This window comes from Sceloporus occidentalis, unplaced genomic scaffold, assembly GCF_023333645.1.
Source record: "Sceloporus occidentalis isolate IW3139 unplaced genomic scaffold, rSceOcc1.0.p SCAF_6, whole genome shotgun sequence".
Classification (NCBI taxonomy): Eukaryota; Metazoa; Chordata; class Lepidosauria; order Squamata; family Phrynosomatidae; genus Sceloporus; species Sceloporus occidentalis.
In genome coordinates this window covers 95,915,884-95,942,330 of record NW_028316986.1, presented here as the reverse complement: position 1 = coordinate 95,942,330, position 26,447 = coordinate 95,915,884, and positions in this window count along the sequence as shown.

Here is a 26,447-nt window from a genome sequence, read left to right as displayed (position 1 = left end):
GTATCACTTAGCAGCACAACAAAATTAAAGAGGAATGCCTGAAAGCCATATCACCAAGCATCTTTTTCATCCTTTGTGAAAAATAATTTCAATGTATCATCAGCTGATCCTTTCTCTCATCTCAAAAGTTCTATTTTCCTTCTTACCATGTTAGCTGTCAAGATGATCATTTTAATGAATTACTCTGCAGAAATATGTAAATTAGGCTTGGGAACATTTAATTCTCTAGATGGTACTGTGGTTTGAGTGCTGAACTTTTTGTTGTTGTTAATTGTCCTTGAGTCAATGTTGACCCATGGAGACACTGCTGATGAGACATCTCCAAGATCCCCTCTCCTCCACTGTTCTGCCCAGCTCCTGCAAATTCATACTTGTGATCTCTTTAATAGAGCCCATCCATCTTGCATGCAGCCTTCCTTTCTACTTCCCTCTACCCTTCCTAGCATTATTGTTTTTTCCAGTGATTCATGTCTTCTCATGATGCGTCCAAAGTATGACAACCTGAGTTTTGTCATCATGGCTTCCAGGAAGATTTCTGGCTTGATCTGCTCCAGGACCCATTTGTTTGTCTTTTGGCTGTCCATCCAATCCTTAGCACTCTTCTCCAGCACCACATCTCAAATGAGTTGATTTTCCTCCTATCCTCCTTCTTTTGTCCAGCTCTCACATATATAGATGGTAATAGAGAATACAATGGTTTGTATGATTCTAACTTTTGTGCTCAGTTGTATATTCTTGCATTTCAGGATCTTCTCTAGTTTTTTCATAGCTGTCCTTCCCATTCTTAATCTTCTTCTGATTTCCTGGCTGCAGTCTCCATTTCTATCAACATTTGATCCCAGGTATGAGAATTCTGTTACTATTTTTATTTCTTCAATGTTTTATTACATTTGTGTAGGTTCTCTGTGGTCATTATTTTTGTTTTCTTTATGTTCAACAATAGGCCTGCCTTTGCACTGTAGTTGCTCCAAGTCTTTGAGGTTTTCTGCTAGTATTATGGTGTCATCTGCATGTCTTAATTTGTTGATATTACATGGGAAACCAGGGTTCTAATCCATCCTCAGTCATGGCAGTCTACTGGGTAGGCTGGGGCAAGTCCCACTCTCTCAGCCTTTGAGGAGAGCACTGGTAAATCTCTAAATAAATCTGGTCAAGAATATCGTATGTTAGAGTCACCATAGGTCAATGTTGACTTGAAGGCACATAACAACAACAAAAAGAAAAAAAGAAATATAAATTTCCACCCTCAGGGAGATTCCTCCATTGAAAATGATGGAAGCTCCAAAAAAAGCTGGAGTGCCATAGATTCTGCCCACCATCTCTGAAATAACTTCAACCAGAAAAAGATTAGTTATGATTGGCCATAATTATAGCTAAACACAAATAAGTGTATATAGAGAGTAATTGCTTGCTTTTAAAAACTGAAGCCAGCCCATTGTTTCCTGGCTGCTCTTTCCTATCTGCGTGTGGGGAAGACATGCATACTTGGGACCTTTTTTATATCTCTGCACAACAAAATTTTGTCACTGTCTTTTTGGAGTTCAGATAGCAAAATCATTAAATGGTCACTAAAATCACTTCCTAAGATGATATGGCATGAGCTTGTACTTTGGAAACGGAAGGTAGCTTCCCTGTGGTTATGAACAATTATGTGGCTCCTTTCTCCACCTCCATGTCTGAATGTCCTGGGATCACTGGGGCACCTATGGCAGCACTGTGTACAGCTCATGTTTGAAGATGTGATCAGTTGGGGATGAAGAATTATTTTACTTGAGTGGAAAGTAGCTCAACCATAACCAAGTTTACTCAGAAGTATTTCCCAATGAGACTTACTTTCAAATAAATATATTTTTAACTGCAGATCCAAGCCAGTTTTCCTGTGTTAAGTGCAGCAATAACAAGCTAGGGATAAGGGTGGAGTGTCTAAACTTGGTTTCCTTTTGATGCTGTGGATTCTTTTGAAATATGGCTTTGGATAGGCCTCATTTCCTTATGTCAGACAAGGAATCCAGTCACTCTCCTGATTTAGGTATGGCAGTCTTGACAAAAATGCATGTCAAGACTGGAAGAACTTGGAGGCAGGCTGAGCACAAGGCTTTTTACTACCTGAAGTGGAACAACAAATGACACAACTCCATGCACAGAGTTTGAGATGAATTGCACCCAAGTCAGCCAAGGTATTTTGGCACATAAGACAATTCCCACAAGTGACACTCTCCAGACTTGGTAGTAAAAGCAAAATAATAAAGTCATTGATTAAAAAATTACTGGGCTTCGCATACTTCCTGGTGGTAGGGCTGCCTCTGATTAGAAGATAAGCTGCATACTTTTGGGAGAGACAAGTCAAATTGTTGGACAGACAAAGGAAATATCTTCTTTTCTTGGAGCCATGCTATTAGGGTTGCCATTAGTCAGGACCTCCAAACCGGGACAAATGTAGGACAAAATTTTCAAATGTAGGACCTTTCTTTTGGGGGGTCCTACATTTGAAAAAGAGCCTCGCTGAGGGGAGGATTCCTTCTGCGCTTGGGCTCCGTTCACGGAGCCCAAGCGGAGAAGGAATCTGCTCCCTTTCCCGGCCTCTGTGGAGGCTTGGCCTTCACAGAGGCCTGGAAAGAGGGAGGAGAGAGCCTGCGATCGCGGCAATCGCGGGCGGCCCCCTCCCTTTCCCAGCCTCTGTGGAGGCTTGGCCTTCACAGAGGCCTGGAAAGAAGGAGGAGAGCGCCCGCGATTGCGGCGATCGCGGCAATCGCGGGCAGCCCCCTCCCTTTCCCAGCCTCTGTGGAGGCTTGGCCTTCACAGAGGCCAGGAAAGAAGGAGGAGAGCGCCCGCGATCGCGGCGATCGCGGTGATCCCCTTCCCTTTCCCGGCCTCTGTGGAGGCTTGGCCTTCACAGAGGCCGTGAAAGAGGGAGCAGAGCCAGACCGCCTCCCTCGGTGGAAGAGGCCAAGCAGGGAACGGGCCTCGCTCATGCGAGGCTCCTTTCCCTGCCTGGTGTCCGTCGCAGGGGGAGGTGTCCCGGGGGCGGGGCCAAACCGGGGCAGGACCATGCGGACCCACCCCAAACCGGGAAAGTCCCACCCCCAGGCGGGATATGGCATCCCTACATGCTATGGCACATAGGTCTCCTGCTGCCAAGGGAATATTCTAGCATTCATTGTTAATGTCAAATGCTTTTATTTTGGATTCATACAAAGATTTCAGATTCATCTCTCCCTTCTCTGTTTCTAAAATAGATTGGGGTTGGTGACCCGCATGGCTCCCACAGATTGGGCCAGTAAAACAGGGTTGAGGAAGGGGCATCTTTCTTTCAACAAGGCTGGTCGGTATAGATAAAATTCAGTGACCTGAGGAGGTTTTGGTTTCTGAGCAAGTAGCTACAACCCCTGATAAAGGTCAAACCTTCTAGGGTTTCCATAGGAAATGGGGACCACCATGTGGCTCCCCCAAACTCAATATCTACCTTGCTTGTCTGGCCTGAGGTGCTGTCAGGAGTCATCCAGTGAGAGCTCCAGGTAACTTTTGGCTTCTAATGCTGCTTCTCCTGCTGTTGTTGCTGTTGCTGCTACTTCCACATCTTCCCAAGCCTGCTGTTTTCCAGGTCATCCTGCATTCAGTCCGACTACTCTACATGGAATGGGGAGAGCTGCCATCTTGGTTTTTGCTTCAGGCAGAAAAATGCCTTGGGTTACCCTCCTAATGCCATCCTTGATATACAGTATTTAATTACTACAGGTTCATACTTCTGACTTTCTTTCAATGACTCAGGTAGGCACGAATGAGCTCATCCCATTTTGTCTCCATGACAGTAGTGCTAGACAGGTTTGGTTTACACTGTAACATGTTCATAGCTACACCGTGAGCTTCTGGCTTGAGCTGGGATTTGAAGCCAGGGCTGAATCTGCACGATAGAAATAATGCAGTTTGACACCACTTTAACTCTCATGGCTTCATCCTACAGAATCCTGGGATTTGTACTCTGTTGTGGCACCAAAGCTCTCAGACAGAGAAATGCATAGCACTGAACCTTAGCCATTAAAGTAGAGTCAAACTGAATTATTTCTGCAGTGCAGATTCTCTCATATCAATTGCAGTGGGGTATCTTGTTTATTTCCAGATAGTTGTAGGTGTTCTTCAAAGTTTTAGCAAGCATGTATAGAATTACATCTTGAATAGTTTTCCTTTGTTTTTTGAGAAAAAGAATCCTAATATGGACTGGCCTAATGCTGAAAAATATTTTCCATAAAATGAAGTACATATATGGGCCATGTATAGGCCCAAGAAAGTTACATATTTTTGTGTCAAGCTTCTTCCTATTTCAACTAATATATGGGGGGGGGGGGGGAAATTCAAGGGTTCATGTGGGAAATGTAATACTGTTTCTCCATTTTTGTTGTTGTTGAGGCAAAATGAATTTCATAATTAATTTCATATAGAGTCATAAAATTATAATAGCATTGTGTTGTTCATTTTCCCCTTTGTTGCATGCTGTGTGCATAAAAAGGAAACTACAGCTATGTGGTATAGTAGGGGAAAATATAAATTGGGTTATGAAATTATCGAGCTGTGTCTAAACAGAACCATATTGCAGGATGGAAATGTGAAATGAAACCAGAAGGTTGAAGTAGGGTGGAATCTTGGAGGAATAAGAGCACAGGTCTTGGAACATAAAGCAAACAAAAGCATCTAACTTAATTTCTGTGTATTTATATACATTTAAATTAAACAAGATATGTATATATGTAATTCAGGTTTTGTTTGTTTTTAAAGTTTAGCAAGGGAAAAATTCAACATACATTAGTCCCTCCACATTTGCGTCTTTGACTTTTTGTGGATTTGAATATTCATGGATTTTATTAATATGTTCTCTCTAGGAATATCTAGGTCCTCCAGCACAACTCTGTGGTCAACTTTAACCAAAAGTCACACTGAAGAACCTAGAGATTCCTATAGAGAACACTCCACTAGGCATTTGTAGCTCCTCCAGCACAATTCTATGGTCAATGTCTGGCAGATGTTGACCAAAGAGTTGCACTGGAGGACCTGGAGATTCCTAGAGATGTGTTTTCTCAGGAAAAAACATCATGTTTTTGTTATTTGTGGTTTTCACCTTCATGGGGGTTCTGTGCCCCTAACCCCAGTAAATGTGGAGAGATGAGTGTATTGTACTTTGACTTGAAGATAGTTTAAGTGGAGTTTCTTAGCCTAGATGGTAAAATAATATAAATATAATTTAAAATGGCATAATTTACTACTGTAGTAAACATTTCTGTGTATCATTTGACTGGAGCCTAGTATGGCATTCTGCTGATGGAACTGGGAACAGGGTGAGAAATAATTAGTTCCCTGCATCTCCCTCTTCTTCCTGAACATTTGGGGTGCTTGGAAACCCATGGGGACAGAGGGTTTTTTTTTTTGTTTTGTTAGTGCAGATAGCTGTAATAGGAAGAGGCAGGAAAGAGAGCAGGAGAAGAAAACTCCCTTGGTAGAGTTGTACTAGGACCCTGTTTGACTTAGGTCATAAACACAAATCTTCCTGCATGTTATACATACAAAATGAAAAAGGTATGTTGAAGAAAACCACGGATTCCATTTGTATTTTCTAGATGAGACCTAAAATAATGGAGAATATCCAGCCTTGTGAAGACTTAGCATTAAAGTTGGAGCGTGTCCAAAGGAGGGCCACCAAAATGGCAAAGGGCCTGGAAACCATGCCTTATGAGGAAAGATTTGGGGAGCTGAGTTTGTTTAGCCTGGAAAAGAAATGGTTAAGAGGTGATATGATATTCCTGTTTAAGTATTTGAAGGGGTGTCACATTGAGAATGAAGCAAGCTTGTTTTCTGCTGCTCCAGAGACTAGAATGAGGAACAATGGATCCAAGCTACAGTAAAAGAGATTCCACCTCAATGTTAGGAAGAACTTCCTGATCGTTAGGGCTGTCCAACAGTGGAACACACTCCCTCGGAGTATAGTGGAGTTTCCTTCCTTAGAGTTTTTTAAACAGAGGCTGGATTGCCATCTGTCGGGGATGCGTTGATTGAGATTTCCTGCATGGCAGGGAGTTGGACTGGATGGCCCTTGCAGTCTCTTCCAACTCTATAATTTTATGATTCTATGATTCAATGTTTTGCATGCAGACCTATGTTTTGTCTCTCTTCTCATTCCAAATCCCACCACCACCTTCTGCATTTTAGCTACAGAAGCATCCTTTCCCTGACCATTTAGTGACTAGTGGAGGGCAAGGGGCATTGGAGAAACATCTGATTCTGCTCCTATAGGCAGATGTAAGTTGGACTTATATAACTGTAAGTCACTAACAGGATGCCAGGCAACTTTTCTCAAAGGATATTTACTGATACAATTTCTATGATTCTTTTTCTTTTATCATTGCTAAAAAAGGTGATTTTGCAGACTATATATTTGTGTGTGTGATTGTATGAGTGTATGTATATTATCTATAACTATATTCAAAGATTCTCTGCTACATTTTTCTCATGGCTAAAGGTCTGTCCATTGTGTCTGGGGCTTTCTGGAGGATAGAAAATGGAGAACAGGTTACCAGTACCGTTGTCCTTGCAATCACTTGCAGGAACAACAGTAAAGAAAACAAGACCTTTATGGACATAAAGAAAGAAGCTGTGATACTGTCTCTACTAATAACAAGTATTGAGAATTGATCCTAGATCTTGAGATATTGAGTGAAATGGTCCTTCCAGTTAGAGGCTATTTGCATGCAGCTCCAGGTTTTTCATGCACCTCTCTCAACATGTTCTTTGAAGAAGAAAAATGTTACATATTTGGAACTAGGTTTTAGCTCTCTATAAATGTGATCAATTCCCAGCCTAAAGGGTTTTTGATAAAGCCATCACAGAATACAATACAATGTCTTGTTTGTGGTCTCTGCAGTGCCAGGTATCCACATCCATTCCCAGATGTTGTCAGGCCAGATATCTTCCATTTGTGTTTAGAGCAGGGGTGAATTTTGTGCAGTTCACAGGTGCTATGCATCTGGGGGTGAATATAGACCTCTTCCAGACCTCAATTAAAAATATTTTTGCCAAAATATTTCATCTTTGGGGTTGAAAATAGACTCCAGGGATGTGTTTTGGCACAAATAGGAAGTGCATGTACACACATATTTAAAGGGGACCAGAAGTGATTCTTGATCACCTGGAATGTCTTTTCTGGTCACTACTACACATGCTGATGCAAACTGCAGAAGTCCATAGAAGCAAAACTGGTACCTTAACCTTTGGCACTTGTTCTCCTTGGTGTAAAGAGTTAATGCAGCCAAACAAACCCTTTTGTTTCCTCTATGTGATCATGCAAGTGGATGTTCAGCTATAGTGGAGAAGTGTTAATGGGAACCAGACAATGTAATGACAGTCAGCAGTTATTTTTGCTGTTTGCTGCCACTTTTTCCAGTGACCCTTCCCTTGGGAATTTTTGTAGCTTTCTCCATATTTTATCCAGTGTACATCTTAATTATTCCATGTGTTATTACTATATTTAGTATTTTCAACATTCATATGGAGAATGGTGATTGGCTGAATATTTGGAGGGATTTTTAAAAGGGAGGTGTTTATAACAGAGTGGAAGTTGGGTCTGTCATGGTTAGGATTTGAGTCTGTCAGAACTGGATTTAGGAGATAGAGTTGGCTGTTAGGAAAGTTAGAGTCAGGGGAGAGATAGGTATTACTTAGAGTCAGGGTCAGAATTAGGATATGAGTGTGAGAGTGAGGGATGTGAGTTAGAGTTAGTGTCAATAAAGATTTAGATTTGCATGTTAAATAAGGAATCTTTGATGTCATGTTCAGTTCTGGTTAATATTTTATATAATACACTGGTGCCAACAGTTAATCCAGGCTGGTGGTATCTGGTGGCATGATTGGATGATTGAGACCTCTCACAGGAACTATGAGGGCATTTAGAGGGTCCCCACATTTGATGTCAGTGGTGGGACAGACAAGGGTCTTAACTTTTGTGGCAGAGGTGGGGATAAGTGGAAGTTCACAGATTTGCTGGCAGTGGCTGGGATAAATGGAAGCCCCCCCCCCCAAACACTTGTTTCTGCCTATGGCTTCTCACTGCCTATGGATGTTCTCCCACTAAATTCATGTGATGGACAATTCAAAACTGCAGTAAACAATGACATGATCAGTATTAGTGTTTAACAGAGGCTTTCCTAATCTGAGATGTTTCAGTGTCGTCTGCATGAGAGATACAAAACAGACCATGTGAAACCAACATATTATCCAAAATTCTTTGTGGATCTCTTCATCTAGTAGAACTTTGGTATATGGGGATTGTACCAATCCCACATAGTTTCCTTTCCTGCTGTTATAAACAAGGGCAGTTACAGAGAAAGCTCACATGTAGGTCTCTTTAGGTCTACAACTGCCTAAACAATCGCTTCTGTAAGATAATACCATAAGCCACCAAAGTTGTTCATGGATGTTGTGGTCAAATAAAGGTTTCACCACCATGCTGGACAGAGCTCTAAATTATATAAAGAACTTTGTTTTTTTATCTGGTTTCTGGAAAGAAATGTTACAATATTAATCTACCATTTCATTTCAAGGAAGAGGCAAGATGGGAATGTTATCCAACTGTTTTCTTCATTTCCCAAATCCTATCTCCCCAGTTTATTGATCTGCATAAAACGGAAAGTGTTCTGAACTTTTTAAAAAAGAGCCAAAACTGAATGATGGGGTTTGGCAGAACTGAAGCTCAAACAGCTCTATTATCCATGTCTATTAAAGTGATGTAACCAAGCCCCAAGCCTTTTATCTCAAGCCTTCATCCTCTCATGGACGTTTGTGGTTGGAAACTGGAGGGAAACCATCCCTGATAATGGGTTTTTAAAATCACAAACTGACTGTTATACGCATCCAAACCAAAGCTATAATATTTTTCTCTTCTGTCTCAGCAAAGTCATGACATTAGGGATTTTTACTATACAGGCCTATACATCTTTACTCAGAATAAGCCCTACTCCATTCAATGGGGTTTACTTTCAGGTGAATATATGTCAAATGGAATCAAAAGGATCCCAAAATCTGTCAGAACCTGATAATTTTTAATGACCTGGGACATGTAAACATGTGAATGGAATGTTGTTGTTGTTGTTGTTGCTGTTGTGTGCCTTGAAATTGTTTTTGACTTATTATGACCTAAGGCAATCCTTTCAAGGGATTTTCTTAGCAAGATTGTTTCAGAAGGGGTTTTCCTTTGTCATCTTCTCAGACTGAGAGAATGTGACTTGCTCAAGGTTACCTAGTAGGTTTCCATGGCTAAGTGGGGATTTGAACCCTGGGCTCCAGAGTCATAGTCCAATGCTCAAATCACTGCACTACACTGGCTCTCTCCATGAATGGAATGATCAAAAGCAAATTAGATGAAATGTTTTATACAAAAATCCTCAGGGATCTTTCCAAGGGACTTTCCTGAGGGGGAAAAAGGGAGGGGTTATAGAATTGCCTATACACAAGTGACTGAAGATATGTGAACTAGATGGCCCCAAAGGAGCGGCTTCCTGATGCACCTTTCAGCGCTGGATCGGGGCCATGGCAACTGCATGCCATGCCCTGATCCAGTGCATTGCCACCACTAAAGAAAATGACAAAATGCTGCTCCTTTTAGAGCTGGCAAAAAGCTGCCCTTACCACAGCAGTGGCATTTTGATGTTTCTTTGGCACAGTGTGTATAAATGCTGTACCAAAGGAGTGCCGTGATGCCCCCTCACCATGCAGTTGGGGGCACAGCATGATGCCAGAATCAGTATGGAGTTGGAGCAGTTACCACACCCCCACTCCACTCCGATGCTGGCCTTTCTAGCTGGTCTGTTTTACCCCTCAGTCAGGTTTATTTGGTTTGTTGTTTTTAGTGTTATTTAGTGTTACTTGGTTTGTTGTTTCATTGTTATTTTGAGCATTAATTGAAAGTTGTCTAAATATTTCAAAAATTTACATTCTTTGTTGGACTGTGGCCCTTGAGTATTTTGTGGAAAATCAATAGACAGATGGAAAAAGAGAAAGAATAAGAGTTGTTCAGTGTTACAATATAGGATAAAAGTAAAACTGGCATGGGGCTCATTAGAATTGGTCCAACATATACATTAGCAACTGCCATTCATTCCCAGACTACAAAAGTGTTGCATTCTCTATTCCTATGGAAAGTTTATAATGATTATCCATTTGTGTCCCATTTTCTTGCCCAGACTAGTTGACTTGGAATAGGTTTGTAATCTGTGAGCCTAAAAAAGCTGTTTCCAAATCCTTTTCCCAAACTCCTTCTGTACTTGTACACATATATTTTTTGCCTCTGTCTTTTTTATGTTCCCAGCTTTCCTTCTTTGCATTTCTCTGTTGCTCTAACCCTTGTTACAGCAACATTTCAACACTCAGAGAGGAAATGGAGATATACTGCCTGTTATCCTGGGTATTATATCTAAAGCTCCCCAAATCTGTGTAAGCTACAATTGTGTTGGACTTATCATCAGACTGGTTTCTTTGTTAATTGGACTTTGTAGTCTTAAAGCCAACAGTGTTTCAGTAGGTGGATGTTGTTTAAGTTACATATGATAAATGACTGAGTATGGTGTATTTTTTTCCCTGAGTCAACTTCAATGCTGCTTTAATTGTACAGTTGGATTGCATTATTATGCCATTTATTTTTGAGATGTATTCCTTTGGAGAACAAATAGCTGTACTTCAGCCTCATAACTTGGAAGAACAGGTATCGGATCTAAAGCAGAATGTTTGGGCAGAACCTGCTTGACCTATAAACTTATTAACATGTCCAAAAAGAAGGGGATTATCATCAAACATATCAATGGCTCTCTAAAGATATTTATTGTAAGAAGCTAAGCTTAAGTCATAATAATAGCTTTTAAAAAAAACAAGGTGGGGGGGAGAATGAACAACATGAAAGCTGGATACCAGATGTTCAGCATCTTTGAGGGATAAAAGTTGATCCCCCTCCCACCTTTAACTGGATGATATAGTAGCCTGTATTCAGTATAAGACCACTTGTACTTTTATGAAGTCATTTTGTACTTAGCCAGTAATAATATCCCATATTTCCCCATCATCATATAATCTGTTTGCCTTCTTTATCCAAACTAAATTTATTGCTAGTAATTTTTTTAAAAGCAAAAAGTTTATAGTATTGGTGCATCTTGACTTTCCTAAATTTTGATCCACTGCATTGAATCAAGTGTTTTGAATGGCATAATTTAAATCCAGATAATCTTAATAAAGTTAACTGCAGTAGCAGAATATGATTTTAAAAATGTAGAAGTGGAAAAATCAGAGGAAATAGGTCTTCCAGGCATCCCCCCCCCCAAAAAAAAAACAACAAACATTTGAATGGAATCAGAATGATCATGAGATATAAGTAACAAAGAGTGTATCCACACTGATTAAAAAGACCAGATTTTGTTCCTCGTCTTTCTGTCTTATTTTAAAGACCCATATATGTTGTTTATCTCAGAATATTTTCTGTCCTGATTGTCTACTCCTGATACAATCAGAGTTTTTACACACACACACACACACACACACACTGGCTCTCTAGGTTGGTTTGTTGTAAACCAGTATAAAATTGGAAAGAACAGGGTCAAAATATGGGACTTTTTAGTCTGGATGAACCCAATATAGCACATTTTTAAAAAGGTGAGTAGAAGGACACGATAGCTTTAACCTATAATGAAAAAAATTCTGTCTGGCCAGCAAACATATATTACTAATTAAGGCCAGAATGCAGCCAGGGCCTTTTGCCAGCATAATTCTGGTGATTGTACTTTTTATATACTTGTGTAAGGAGATATCCAATACCCTTTCCACAATTTTCCATTTAAAATAAATATAAATAAAACTTCTATTTATATACAGCCTTTCCTTCCGAACAAAGCGGTGTACATCATTAAAACTCTATGATCCAAGTCATAGTACAATATATCGAACAATTCATACAATTCCAAAAATACAATCAAAATTTTTAAAAACATATATAACAACAGTCGGGCGTTAGGTAAAAACTTCATCCATTAGGGACCAAATTCTACAAATCGGGAGGGTATGCTATCTGGAAGAGATAAGTTTTTAATGCCTTCTTAAAGGTTTCCAATGTCGAACTAAGTCGAATCTCTTCCGGAAGCGCGTTCCAATGGGTTTGAGCTATTACAGAATAAGCTCTTTGGTATGTTGCTGCCAATCTTACTTTTGGCCATTTGAGGACATATTTCCCTGTTGTTCTGAGGATGCGGGGCGGATTATGTAGGGAGAGACGCTCCCTCAAGTAACTCGGGCCTAAGCCATATAGGACTTTATAGGTGACGACCAACACTTTGTATTGCACCCGGAAGCTAATTGGCAGCCAGTGTAAAGATTTTAATACAGGTGTTATATGGTCTGTTCTAGAAGTTCCCGCGACCAATCTGGCTGCAGCATTTTGAATTAGTTGAAGCTTCTGAACTTGGTACAAAGGTAGCCCCATGTAGAGTGCATTACAGAAATCCAAGCGAGAGGTTACCAGTGCATGTACTATCGTTTCATGGTCCTTTTGGTCCAGACAGGGACGCAGTTGGCGTATCAGCCGAAGCTGGTACCAAGCACTCCTGGCCATCGCATCAACTTGAGATGATAACTGTAAAGATGAGTCCAGGAGTACTCCCAAACTGTGAACTTTGTTCTTTAGGGGGAGTGTAACCCCGTCCAGGAATGGGTGGCAAATTTCCTTGTCTAGATTTGGGGCACCTATCACGAGTACCTCTGTTTTCTCCGGATTCAACTTGAGTTTGTTTTCCCTCATCCAGCCCATTACTGACTCCAGACAGGCATTCAGGGGAGAGATGCCCTCCTTAGTCACTGCATCAGCTGGAGGCATGGAGAGATAGATCTGGGTGTCATCAGCGTACTGATAACACCGAGCTCCATATTCCGGATGATCTCTCCCAGCGGCTTCATGTAAAGGTTAAATAGCATGGGGGACAAGATAGCGCCCTGAGGGATGCCAGATGTCAGCTCTCTTGTACGAGAGCAAGTGACCTCCAGCTTCATCATCTCGAACCTTCCTGAGAGATAGGTTTGGAACCACTGGAGCGCAGTGCCCCCGATGCCTAATTCCTCCAGGCGTTCCAGAAGGATACCATGGTCGATGGTACTGAAGGCCGCAGAGGTGTCCAAGAGCACCAACAGGGTTACACTTCCCCTGTCGATGCCCAGACAGAGATCATCGACTAAGGCGACCATGGCAGTCTCAACCCCGTGTCCCGCTCTGAAGCCAGTTTGAAATGGATCCAGATAATCGGTTTCATCCAAGACAGCTTGGAGCTGAGAGGCAACTGTCCTCTCGATTACCTTGCCCAAGAATGGTAGTAAGGAGACCGGCCTATAATTACTCCTTAACAGGGGATCAAGGGAGGGTTTCTTCAGTAAGGATTTTACTATAGCCTGTTTTAAGGCAGGTGGAGATGTACCCTCCCGAAGAGATGTATTTATTATGCGATGTAATGCAATTTTTACAACCTCCCTGCATGGTCAACCAAGAAGGGCAAAGGTCGAGGGGACATTTCGTCCTCTTCACGTGACCAAGAAGCTTGTCCACATCCTCGGTACTCACAAACTCAAAGTGATCCAGAATAATCTTGTTTCCAGAGTCACTGGACGCCTCTACTACAGGTTCTGTCAAAAGACCAGGGTCAAGATCAGCTCTTATCTGAGAGATTTTATCGGCAAAAAAGTCATTAAAAGCATCACAGCAGGCTATAGTTGGTTCCAATAAAGGGTTCAGGGTGGCCGGGGGTTGAGTTAATTCCCTAACCACCCTGAACAGCTCTGCTGGGCGAGACTATGCCGATGCAATCTGTGTAGCACAGAACGAGTTCTTTGCTGCATCGATTACCACTCCGTAGGAACGTAACATGTTCTCATGGAGTGTCTTGTCAGATATGTTCTGATGTTTCCGCCAATAGCGCTCTAATCGTTGCACAGCCCGCTTCATCTGGTGAAGATCTTTAGTGTACCAGGGTCTTTTATTTGAAGCGGGCTGGTAAGGATGCTCAGGAGCGATACTGTTTATTACCCTGGTGAAGTTCGTATTCCAATTGTTAACCAGGGTATCAACAGAATCGCCATTGTTCCCAAATGTAATACCCTCTAAGGCTTCTTGGAACCTTTTAGGTTCCATCAGCTTTCGAGGGTGGACCATTATAATAGGTCCTCCACCCCCGAGGGGTTTCTGGATTGTGGCTTTCAGTCCTACTTTGACCAGGGAGTGATCCGTCCATGACAGGGGGGAAATGCTATTTATCTCCACCCACGGATCTTCTTGGTCCGTGCTGAAGACTACATCGAGTGTATTACCAGCACAGTGTGTTGGACCTGAGACCAATTGGGACAGGCTCATGGCTGTCATGGATTCCATGAACAACCGAGCTGCACCTGTAAGATCTGATGAGCCGGCCTCGAAGGGGATGTTGAGGTCCCCCAGGACAAGAAGCCTAGGGGACTCCAACACCAGCTCCGAGACCATTTGCTTGCAATGCAGCGTCCAGCATGTAAGCTTAGCTCCAGTTCCCCATGACCTGGAACAGTTCATTGCTGTTATGGAAGTACACCAGTGCAGCTTTGTACCTCATTCTGAAAGTTTGGAAAATGGGTGATATGCTCAGAAAAACAAATATTTAATATTCAAATAAAGAAAAGGAGGAAGATGAGTGGTTAGTCATTTTGTTTAATTTATGTACCATTATTAACACATACCAAAGCAATTTACAACTCCACATATCATTAGAAACCATATAATAAAACATCTTAACATAACAACACCTCATGAGATGATACGCAGCACAGTGTAACAACTTTAGAAACCACATATAAGAAATCATTAACAGTCTATACACTAACTGAATATATGTTATAATTATTATTGTTATGCCCTAGATATTTGTGAAATTCCATTCTATTTGATTTCTTCTCCCAAATCTCTCCTTGATTATTAAGTACAATCATATTATCAGAATAAAGACCCTTCCTAGACATGACAGAGACAGGACAACTCATGATTGGGATGGCATTTGAATGGCTTATAACATGCCCCACTGATTAGAATTTTTATTTTTTTAAAGAAAAGTCAGTGAAGGCTGGAAACTCCAGTAATGATAAACGCACCAGGGGTTTAGTACAAGCTTTAAATGAACTATCCAAACTGCTGAATGTAGTTAAGGGATAGGTTTCAGCACCTTGGATAGTTACTTACTGGGTTTAAAACTTGGACTTCTGGGTGGGGAACATGGCAGTTTAACATGTCTGCTTCATGTTCTGGGGCAGACAAAGCTAGGCAATGGAATAATTGGCTAATTAGCAATTAATTAGCTGACAGAATTTCTCTGGACAAGGAAGAGACCTCAAGGATTGCCTAGAAGAGCTCAGGGTTGCTGTTCTTTGAGAGACAGTCACAGAACTGAAGGCAGCCAGAACTGGGTTTTGAGCAGTGAGGAGTCACTGGAGGAACATCAAGCCTTGGCTGCCCAGCAAGCTTAAAAGGACAGTAGATCTACAGAATCTACACTTTCTTAATCTCTTTTAAATATTTAATTTGTAAATGAAGATAACCCTTCCAAGAGGCAATGAAAATAAAAAGCTCTAGTCAGTATCCTTCTTTCTGTAGCAACTAAAACTTACCAGTTCACTGAATTTGCAGCCATTCACTTGCACTGGATCACACTTTCCAGGAAAACAAGTCCAACTGTAATCCAAGAAAACATGCTCAGGATCCAGTTGAACAATTCAGATCTCAGCATGTTGCCTTGGGCAATTAATAGTTCTGTCTTAAAATGATGGAATGGGAGTACTCTTGTCTTCTTTGACATTTTTCTAACAGAAGCTGCATAGTTTGTATCAATGACTGAGATAACATACTGGTCCAGCTCTTTATGAAAGCATGAATAAATTTTTAAGGAAAGAATATTATTTTTAGAAGGAAGTAGATAATTTATTTTATTGTTTTTGAAAGGAAAGAAGGTAGCAGCAATATCATGTTGACCATTGAAACATAACTTCCAACAATAACCATGTGAAATTTAGTACACATTACAGAAGCTAAAAATAGCATACTGGTGCTACTTAAAATGGCAATCATGTTGATATCAATTTAAGCATGAAATGATTCCAACAATAAAACACCTTAATTTCTTCAGAACAAAAATGTCAAGAAAAAAGCAATTATGTTAAAATTACAGGACCAAAACTGTAAAAGTAGGTTCACGTTCTTGATGCAACTTTAGTTATTTGGACATTTTAGTCGAGGTTGAAATTTCAAGTGAATAATTCACAAATAATGTAGTTTGAAGTCAATTGCACCTGATAGAGTTAAATAAAAACTGAGATAGCACTGGCTTCACCTGAAGGTCAAATAATACAGAAGAAATATATTTTGGTAAAAATCTTTCCATTTATAGTCCATCTTTCCATAGGAATGCCAAAATCATAGAATCATAGAATCATAGAATCATAGAGTTGGAAGAGACCACTAGGGCCATCCAGTCCAACCCCCTGCCATGCAGGAAATCCAATTCAAAGCATCCCTGACAGATGGCCATCCAGCCTCTGTTTAAAGACCTCCAAGGAAGGAGACTCTATCACCCTCCGAGGGAGTGCATTCCACTGTCGAACAGCCCTTACTGTCAGGAAGTTCCTCCTAATGTTCAGGTGGAATCTCTTTTCCTGTAGCTTGCATCCATTGTTCCGGGTCCTGTTCTCTGGAGCAGCAGAAAACAAGCTTGCTCCCTCTTCAATATGACATCCTTTCAAATATTTAAACAGGGCTATCATATCACCTCTTAACCTTCTTTTCTCCAGGCTAAACATCCCCAGCTCCCTAAGTCGTTCCTCATAGGGCATGGTTTCCAGACCCTTCACCATTTTTGTCGCCCTCCTTTGGACACGCTCCAGTTTCTCAATGTCCTTTCTGAATTGTGGTGCCCAGAACTGGACACAATATTCTAGGTGGGGCCTGACCAAAGCAGAATACAGTGGCACTATTACTTCTCTTGATCTAGACACTATACTTCTATTGATACAGCCTAAAATAGCATTGGCCTTTTTAGCTGCCGCATCACAGTGTTCACTCATGTTCAACTTGTGGTCTACTTGGACTCCTAGATCCCTTTCACACGTAGTTTCATTTAGCCAGGTGTCACCCATCCTATATCTGTGCATTTTATTTTTCCGCCCTAAGTGCAATACCTTACATTTCTCTGTGTTGAATTTCATTTTGTTAGCTTTGGCCCAGCTTTCTAGTCTATTCAGGTCATTTTGAATCTTGATCCTGTCCTCTGGGGTATTAGCTATTCCTCCTAATTTGGTGTCATCTGCAAATTTGATAAGTATGCTCCCAATTCTGTCATCCAAGTTATTGATAAAGATGTTGAATAGCACTGGGCCCAGGACAGAGCCCTGTGGGACCCCACTGGTCACTTCTCTCCAGGATGAAAAGGAGCCATTGTTGAGCACCCTTTGGGTTCGGCCGGTCAACCAATTACAGATCCATTTAACAGTTCCTTTGTCTAGCCCACATTTTACAAGCTTGTTTGCAAGAATGTCATGGGAAACCTTGTCAAAGGCCTTACTGAAATCAAGATATACTATATCCACAGCATTCCCTTCATCTACCAAGCTGGTCATTTTATCAAAGAAAGAGATTAGGTTTGTCTGGCATGACTTGTTTCTCTGAAACCCATGTTGACTTTTTGTGATTATGGCATTGCCTTCTAGATGTTCACAGACTCTCTGTTTAATGATCTGCTCCAGAATCTTTCCTGGTATTGATGTCAGACTAACTGGACGATAATTGTTGGGATCCTCTTTTTTCCCCTTTTTGAAGATGGGGACAACGTTTGCCCTCCTCCAGTCAGCTGGGATCTCTCCTGTTCTCCAGGAGTTTTCAAAGATTATTGCCAATGGCTCCGATATTACATTTGCCAGTTCTTTTAATACCCTTGGATGGAGTTCATCTGGTCCCGGAGACTTAAATTCATTTAGATTAATAAGGTGTTCCTCTACTATCTCTTTACTTATTCTGTGCTGAAATTCCCCTATTCTGTCCTCTGCTCCATTATCCTCAGGTTGAGCACCCTTTGCCTTTTCTGAGAAGACTGAGGCAAAGAAGGTGTTGAGTAATTCTGCCTTTTCTCTGTCTTCTGTTAGCATTTTGCCATCTTCTCCACGCAGTGACCCTACCGTTTCCTTCTTCTTCCTTTTGCTGCGGACATATCCAAAAAAGCCCTTTTTATTGTTCTTAACCTCTCTAGCAAGCCTGAGTTCATTCTGCGCTTTAGCTTTTCTGACTTTACCCCTACACATGCCTGCTATTTCTTTGAATTCCTTTTTTGTGATTTCCCCCCTTTTCCATTTCTTATACATGTTCCGTTTCAAACTTAGCTCAGTTGAAAGTTCCTTATTCATCCATCCTGGTTTCTTGAGACACCTCCCGTTTTTCTTTCTCACTGGAACTGTTTGAAATTGTGCCTTCAGTATCTCTCTTTTGAGAAACTCCCATCCATCCTGAACTCCTTTATCTTTTAGTATTTCTGACCATGGAATCGCCCTCAATACTTCTCTAAGTTTACTGAAATTCGCTCTCCTAAAGTCTAGGATGCGTGTCTGACTCTGCCTGGCTTCTCCTCTCCATTGTATAACAAACTCCAGGAGAACATGGTCACTTCCACCTAATGATCCCACCACTTGCACCCCATTAACCAAGTCATCCTTGTTGGTTAGGATCAGATCTAAAATAGCTGACCCCCTTGTTGCCTCTTCCACCTTTTGGACCATGAAATTGTCTTCCAGGCAAGTGAGGAATTTGCTAGACCTTGAGGATTTTGCTGAGTTTGACTTCCAGCAAATATCAGGGTAGTTGAAGTCGCCCATCACTATTACATCTCTCCTTTCTGAGTGTGTGGTCATCTGTTCTAGAAAGGCATCATCCAATTCCTCAGTCTGACTTGGGGGTCTGTAGTAGACTCCCACCGTAACACCCTTGTTGTTTCCCTCCCCTTTGATTCTTATCCAGATGCTCTCCACCTGGCTTCCATGATTGATGTCCAGGATCTCTTCACTGGTGTAAATATCTCTGACATATAGTGCTATTCCTCCTCCTTTCTTGTTTGGCCTATTTCTCTTAAAAAGGTTATACCCCTCTATTTCCACATTCCAATCATGAGACTCATCCCACCAGGTTTCAGTGATGCCTATTATATCATATTTGCTTTGTTGTACTAGGAGTTCGAGTTCATCCTGCTTATTTCCCATGCTCTGTGCATTAGTGTAGAGACATCGCAGAGCATGGTTCCCTTTTACTTGCTGCCTGTGCAAGTTTTTTTGCCTCCCACTGTTGGGTCCTTGCACTGTTTGCCTTGTTTCCTCTGTGTCAGTTTGACTATTTTCGCCATCCCTTTCGCCTTCCTTAATATTGTCTCCCTTCCCCTCGGAACTCAGTTTAAAGCTCTCCTGATCAAGTTCTTGAGACTGTTGGCAAAAACATTTCTTCCAACTGGCGTGAGATGCAACCCGTCTGTTGCAAGAAGTCCCTCCTCATGGAACCGCAGCCCATGATCGAAGAATCCAAATCCTTCTCGGCGGCACCATCTGCGAAGCCAGTTGTTCACCATCTGCGAAGCCAGTTGTTCACATCTGCTATTTTCCTCTCCCTTCCTGGACCATGCCCTTCAACTGGCAGAAGAGACGAGATGACAACCTAACAATGGTAAAACCCACAAAAATATAATCCATCTAAGTAATATTATAGTAAACAAACCATCCCACAGCCAAAGCTCTAGCTCCACCTCAAATAATGGCTTGCCTACCCTTAGCAGGTTTGTAGGTTGGACAACTGCACAAGAGTTAGAGGCCCCAGTCTCTGTGACTTTACCCCTAACAATGATTCCATTCACCTCGATCTTCATTTGAATCCTTCTTAAAATGGTGACCAGAAGTTATGACTTTTCTGTCTTGTCATTATGAGAAGGATTCAGATGAAAATAGAGGGGGGTTATGGGGAGCTTTCTATGTAGATCTAAAGGTGTTTTTGCATGTTTTGGTTCTCTTTGTGCAGTTTTTGAACAAAAAGAGCCACTGAAAAATCATGATTTTTTTTAAAAAAAGTTGGCTGACTGGGGAACTTTGGAGAACTGGTGGGGGCTTCAGGAACTATTTATGGCCCATTGATTGCACATTGACCATACCTGGTATAGATGAATCTAATCTTCAGAAGACATATTTGCCTTCATTGTCAAAAGTAATGAAAAGTACTCCAGCCTACACTAATCTGTTATGAAAACTAAGGAAGTCCCTCTCTGAGGCATAGGCTTTCACAGAGCTGGCTACAGAACTCATGGCTCAAATGGCTTTTAATCACCCCCACAGTGTCTTACTTCAATCATTTGCTTTAGTGTGAATAGACAGTACTGCCCGCTGAATAGCTAGGTGGCAAATTGGACCTGCCCGTATGGCTGCCACTACGAGTGACCTATGCTACAGTTACATCATGGGCAGTGCTAGTGTGACTATGCAATTGTGTTTTCATGGCTTTCAGTTTGCGGGCACTTAATCTCTTAAGGCTAGAAGAGTGAGAAAGAGTCATGAGCATGACACCCAATGTGTACTGAGTCTTTCTGCCTGATGAAATATTGGGGCACTGTGATTTCTATATGGGTTTCCCACCCCTCATTCCATTTGTCCTCAGCATCAGGTATTGAACCATAGTCTTGATAAGGGAAGGGTGATTCTCAAAGGAATTAATGGAATACCATTAATGGAATTACTGGAACACAATTCAACTCACAGCTCATAGATCACATTCTAAATTTCTATAATGTGCCAATACTGACTTTCAGATGCTAAATTGAACCCTGTCCCTGGCTAGTTTCACCTTGCAGCATGCACTTTTGTGAGCTTTCAAGTATTTTTTTCCACACCCAAAGGGACTATGAACATAGCTATTCTAGAATAGTAAGCTTGGAAGAAATATACAATCTACAAGGTAGAATCTTGCAGAAAGAGTGTGACTGTGTATATCCTACTAACTCTTCATAAACAGAACCCCAGCTTGGCTAGATGATGCGAAACTGTTATTCATCATTAAAATATAGATTTACTTTCTTGGCTGACTTTCATCTCTTTCCTGCACCTCCTGGGATTCATAATGTTTAACAATTTTCTGATCTTTTATTGCTTCCATTTTTGTAACACAGAACCATTCCAAAATGGATAGAGGCCATGATATCCATCTAATCTAGTGTTTGTTTATCATGTAATTTTTTTCTTCCCTGGTTACAGATACAGCTAGTTCTGCTCATTAATTATTATAAAAGGAAAGGCATGGTATGCAAACCACAGGCTATTGAGATCGATGGCAGAACTCCCACTGCGTTTAAGACTTAAGGACTACACTAATCATTTCTAATTTTCCATAAAGCCCATTTAAATGTCTCCTAAAACAACCAAAACAAAGACTTCAGGGTGATTTTTTTAAAATAATAATATTATTTGAAGACTTTAACAAAAAAATAAGGTTGATGATATCTAGTAACTTGGCAAAAAACATAGCTAATAAATGTTCTTTTAAAATAAATGATATCATTTCTTAACATGCCCCTTCTGTCCATATTTTGATGATATCTTTATAAGACCAACCAAAAAGGGCACAAAAATCTGGGCAAGCTTTTCAGAACAGGTCCGTTGATAGGCAGACAGGGAAATCTGGGAGTGAGTGGCTTTATCCTGAAGTCACATTGTCTGAATGTTGTAATAAGATGTAATAGTAAGGAGAGGACTGCAGACTTTCAGACTGGACTCATCAAGTTGTGGATCTCACCCTGAAAGGACTCCAGATTTGCTGGAAATAGGTCAAGCAATAAAATGCAATCAAACCTTTCCCATCCCAACCTCAAAAATTAAACTTTCTTATCAAGTGCAAATTGCAGAAGCTCCTTTGAAGACAAAGAAGCAGAAGGTCTCTAGGTAGCCTCATCTATAAGCTCAAAGCCCAACTGAAAATTCCAGATTGCTGTAGGTCAGTGTTTGCACTTAAAGATAAAAAAAAAAGGCATCCTTTTGTCTGAGCAGATTTTTCCAGTCAACAGAAGTGAATGGAAGCATTTTTTATGGATAGATAAAAAAAATTAGCCATTGGAATATTTGGATTGATGACTTTACTATCTTATAAAATTTAGGGTGTGTCCTATTCCTTTCTGGGATCTCTAGCTAGCTGTTTTTGTCATAACTATTGCCATTACATTCAAGAGGTTGGTCTCTATGCAAAGGACAAAACTACTAAGTGGTATCTCTTAAAGTCAAGACCATACAGGAATACCTACATCACAGTACCATAAGTGATTATGTGTTTCATAATCAAATTATGGGTGTAGTGCAATGGTTATATTGGGACTTGAGACGTACAGATTCAAGTCCCCAATTGATTACGTTGGATTAACTAGTCTCTTTCACCCCCATAGGATTGTTGTAAGGATAACATTGGGAGGGGGAGAGCTATATATCCTTCCTTTAACTAATTGGAGAAACAGTGGTATATAAATGTAATAATATAAGTAATAATATTCAGAGACTATTACTGTGTTAAATAGATACCAATGATTCTACATGCTTCAGAAGAGATGCTGGAATAAAGACGCTGTCCTACTAGATCATTCACTTTGATTTGAATTTCCTTTCCATTTCTCCAACCTCTTTGCACATTTTGTCTGTTCAGTGGTGTGTTTGGCAGTGAAATGATTTGATTTGATCTACTAATACCTTGCCTTTCTCTCAAAGAATGGTACTAGGTATCTAACTAATAAAATTAACTGAAACAAATGCAAATACAACCCTCAGTCCCAACCTAAACTGATTTGGGCAAATTTAGGAGAATCAAAGCTCTGCATCTCGAAAATGGATAAAATATGAATCTTTGCACTATTTTCCCCTCCCAGTTTGGAGTTAAAGGAACAAAGTGATACAAAAAAATTGACACAATTGTCCCCAAACTCTCCATCTAAATGGTGGAGATGAGGAAAGGAACAGAAGGGGGTGCAGCTTTGTAACTGACATCTCTATCTTCTAATCACACTGAATGTTTTTTTTTAATCACGGGTCTCCAATCCCAGTGTTTTGAAGAAGGGGTACTATATCCCAGGACTGTTCTAGTATACAAGTTTTCTAGTTATCCTTCCTAGGAGCAGGGCTGTTTAAAAAGTTCTGGAATCTGGCAGGGAGCTGGCAGGGTGATACACTGGGTGCTTACTTGCGAAATGATCCACATCTATCACCAATCCCTTTTCTGTTGTGCTTCCTTTTATTTTGTTGCCAAGTGGGCAGATTTTCTTAAATACAAGTCTTATGTCACCATAACTCCATAGCCTCTGTGCATATTCTTCTGACATTTTGCAAGTTTTTTATTGATGGAAACCACTATGATATATAAAGTTTTCATAAACATTATAAAACAAACCAGTGAGGAGTACAAGTGAATCACCAACTGCTGTGGCGTCACTACGGTTGGCATCACCCAGTGCTGTAACTCATGGTGTCACCCTCCCATTGACCTCCTCCCATACCACACCACACAGAATCCTTAGTAATGTTTTTGCACTAATGTTACTTGTCAGTCATAATTCCTATATATCACTGAATGTAATGGCAATAGTTTGTAAAAACAGTTAGCAAAAATAAAACCATATCTTTAAATTTTAATATCATATGGGCAGCCTAAATGTAGTTATGTTTACATAATTCCATGTGGTTACAGTGAAAATTTGGTAAGATTTGATTTTTTAAAAGAAAATGTTAAACGAATTTAAAAAGCTCAATTTATTTTTTTAATTAAAATTAGAATTTTAATTTTTTTTAAAAAACAATTTATGATGGTATCTCTTTTGGTAATTGGTTCTCAAAGCTTGTGATTACAATGTGTACATCACTTAACTAGTTATAAATTGACTTTGTTCCAGTTCACTCAATGACTTCAATTACACTTCAACTGTGTTTTAGTTCTTTACACACACCGACTAAAGCTCATTCATTAAGAGTATAAATCCTATGAAATTCTAGCTTTATTCATATGTTACAATACCACGGAATAATGCGGATATGAGCCTTCCTTAACTGACTCTTCACTTCTCCAAAATGTGATACTTTACACCAATCCTGGTGGTGCAGTGGTTAAATGCCTGTAGTGCAGCCATTCATTCAAAACTATAAGGTTGCGAGTTCAATACCAGCAAAAGGGCTCAAGCTCGACTCAGGCTTGCATCCTTCCAATGTCACTAAAATGAGTACCCAGATTGTTGGGGGCAATTAGCTTACAGTTGTAAACTGCTTAGACACTGTTAGTTCAGTATGAAGTGGTATATAAATGAAGCTGGTTTTTTTTATTTATTTCACATAACTTCTTTTGTCATTTTAAAATATTTCCTCCTTATATGGGAATCTAAATCCCATTAAGGCTAAACCCTTATTTCCAACTGTACTCCTGGCAGTTCTATGACACACTCTCTAGTGTCACTGGACTTCATTTGTCCTTTTAAAATCTTTCTACCTTACATGGGAGTCTGAATCCCATTAAGGCACATATGTCCTTCTAACTGCACTTCTGGCCGTTCTAACTGCTCTCCTAGCAGTTCTTGACACACTCCTCTTCTAAGTGTTTCCTCCTCCCTTTGATACCCATCATCAGGCAGGTCCCCATATTTTTGCTGGCCTCACTCCAATTGACTGCTCTGAACATTTCATTCTGCCAGTGTCTCTCCCCATCCCAGTTGGTCAGGCCTGAATTGCACCATTTTCCAAACTGCTGAATCAGAATCTGAACAAAATCTTGTAGCTGGTACACATAGCAACACCAGTATTTTAAAACACACAGGGATCTCCAGCAGGGAAACATCAGACTACTTCCAAAGGCTGGGCTTCAGGACACTGGGATTCCCATGGAGCAGGAGGTGGAACAAATGGTGGTGTAAAGAATATCATTGAATTTCAAGTGTGAGAAAGCAAATACAAAAATTAACACCACCCAAATGCAAATTAAGTGATAGTGCAAAATAACGCATTGCAATTCCACTTACCTTTCAAAATACAGGAAAAGCGGTTTTCAAATGGAATGGCCTGAAACAACTGACTAATGTGATGTGATAAGCACTTTTTTCATCCAGGTGAAAAGTGAGAAGATGAACCAATTTGGATTATGTAGATTCAAATGGATACTTTAGGCAAAATGAGATAATCTCTTACTATTAAGGTGCATGTTTCATATGTAGAAGGACCTAGTTGTCAATACTGGGCATCTTCACTTATGGGATTCTGACAGCAATGAGAGAATATGCTCCAGGAGACCAGTAGTCAGACTCAGGCTGAATCTGTACTGCAGAAATAATTGAGTTTGACACTGCTTTAACTGCCATAGCTTCATGTTATGGAATACTGGGATTTGTAGTTTTCTGAGATATTTAGCCTTTTCTGTCTGATACCACAACAAGCTACAAATCCCAGGATTCCATAGCATAGAGCCATGACAGTTAAAGTGGTGTCAAACTGCATTATTTCTACACTGCAGATTCAGCCTTGGTATGAGGAAGCTTCAGAATTAGACCAATGTCCCCCTTTTCAATCTGTAATTTTTTAAAAGTTTATGAAAGAACAGACTGAATAAAGATTGTTCAAAACATGAATGAATTCCTTCTTAAATATTTCTCTCCTGAGAGAAGGGAGACAAGAGCCTCTTAAATATTTCAAAGTCATTTTGTTTAATCAAAACAAAAAACAAGTAGCAATTATCTTCTTCCGTTTTAATATCTAAATCTGCAGGAATGGAAACTTTGAACACCAACTCCATTCATAGAAAAGAATAAACTTTTGTGGGTGAGAAAGCAAAAATAGGTTAAACTTTATAAATAATTTTGTTTTTAAAGAAGAAGAAAAAGCTACTGAACTCTGCTCCATGTGGAATGAAAAGATTATGGGTGTTACAGGGAAAGTTTAGGGATTATCAGGTTTAAATGTAAAGATTACTGTAAGATGCATGCTGTAGACATCAGGAGAACCTTGAAGATTAAGAGCTTTATACTGAGTAGTACCATTTTAGTTTTCCCTTCATAACCAGATGTTTTCACCAAAAAAGACGAAACAAGTTCTTCTTCACAAAAATAGCAAGACACATTTGCACAGCTTCAGGTAACAACCTTTTTGTGCGCCTTTTGTTAGTTCAGATCTGGGTCAATGGGTTTCTCTCAGGTTGGAAAGTAGATGGTTGCCTTCATCTGGTAAAGGAGGGGCAGCTGTATTCTAATACCTTCCTCACTTTGCTGTTGTCTGGCAGGTTATTGGTGTTACATGACAGACACAGTGAAGAAAGCAGTCTTTGTATTTGTCAGTCTAACTGTTGAGACAGTGCC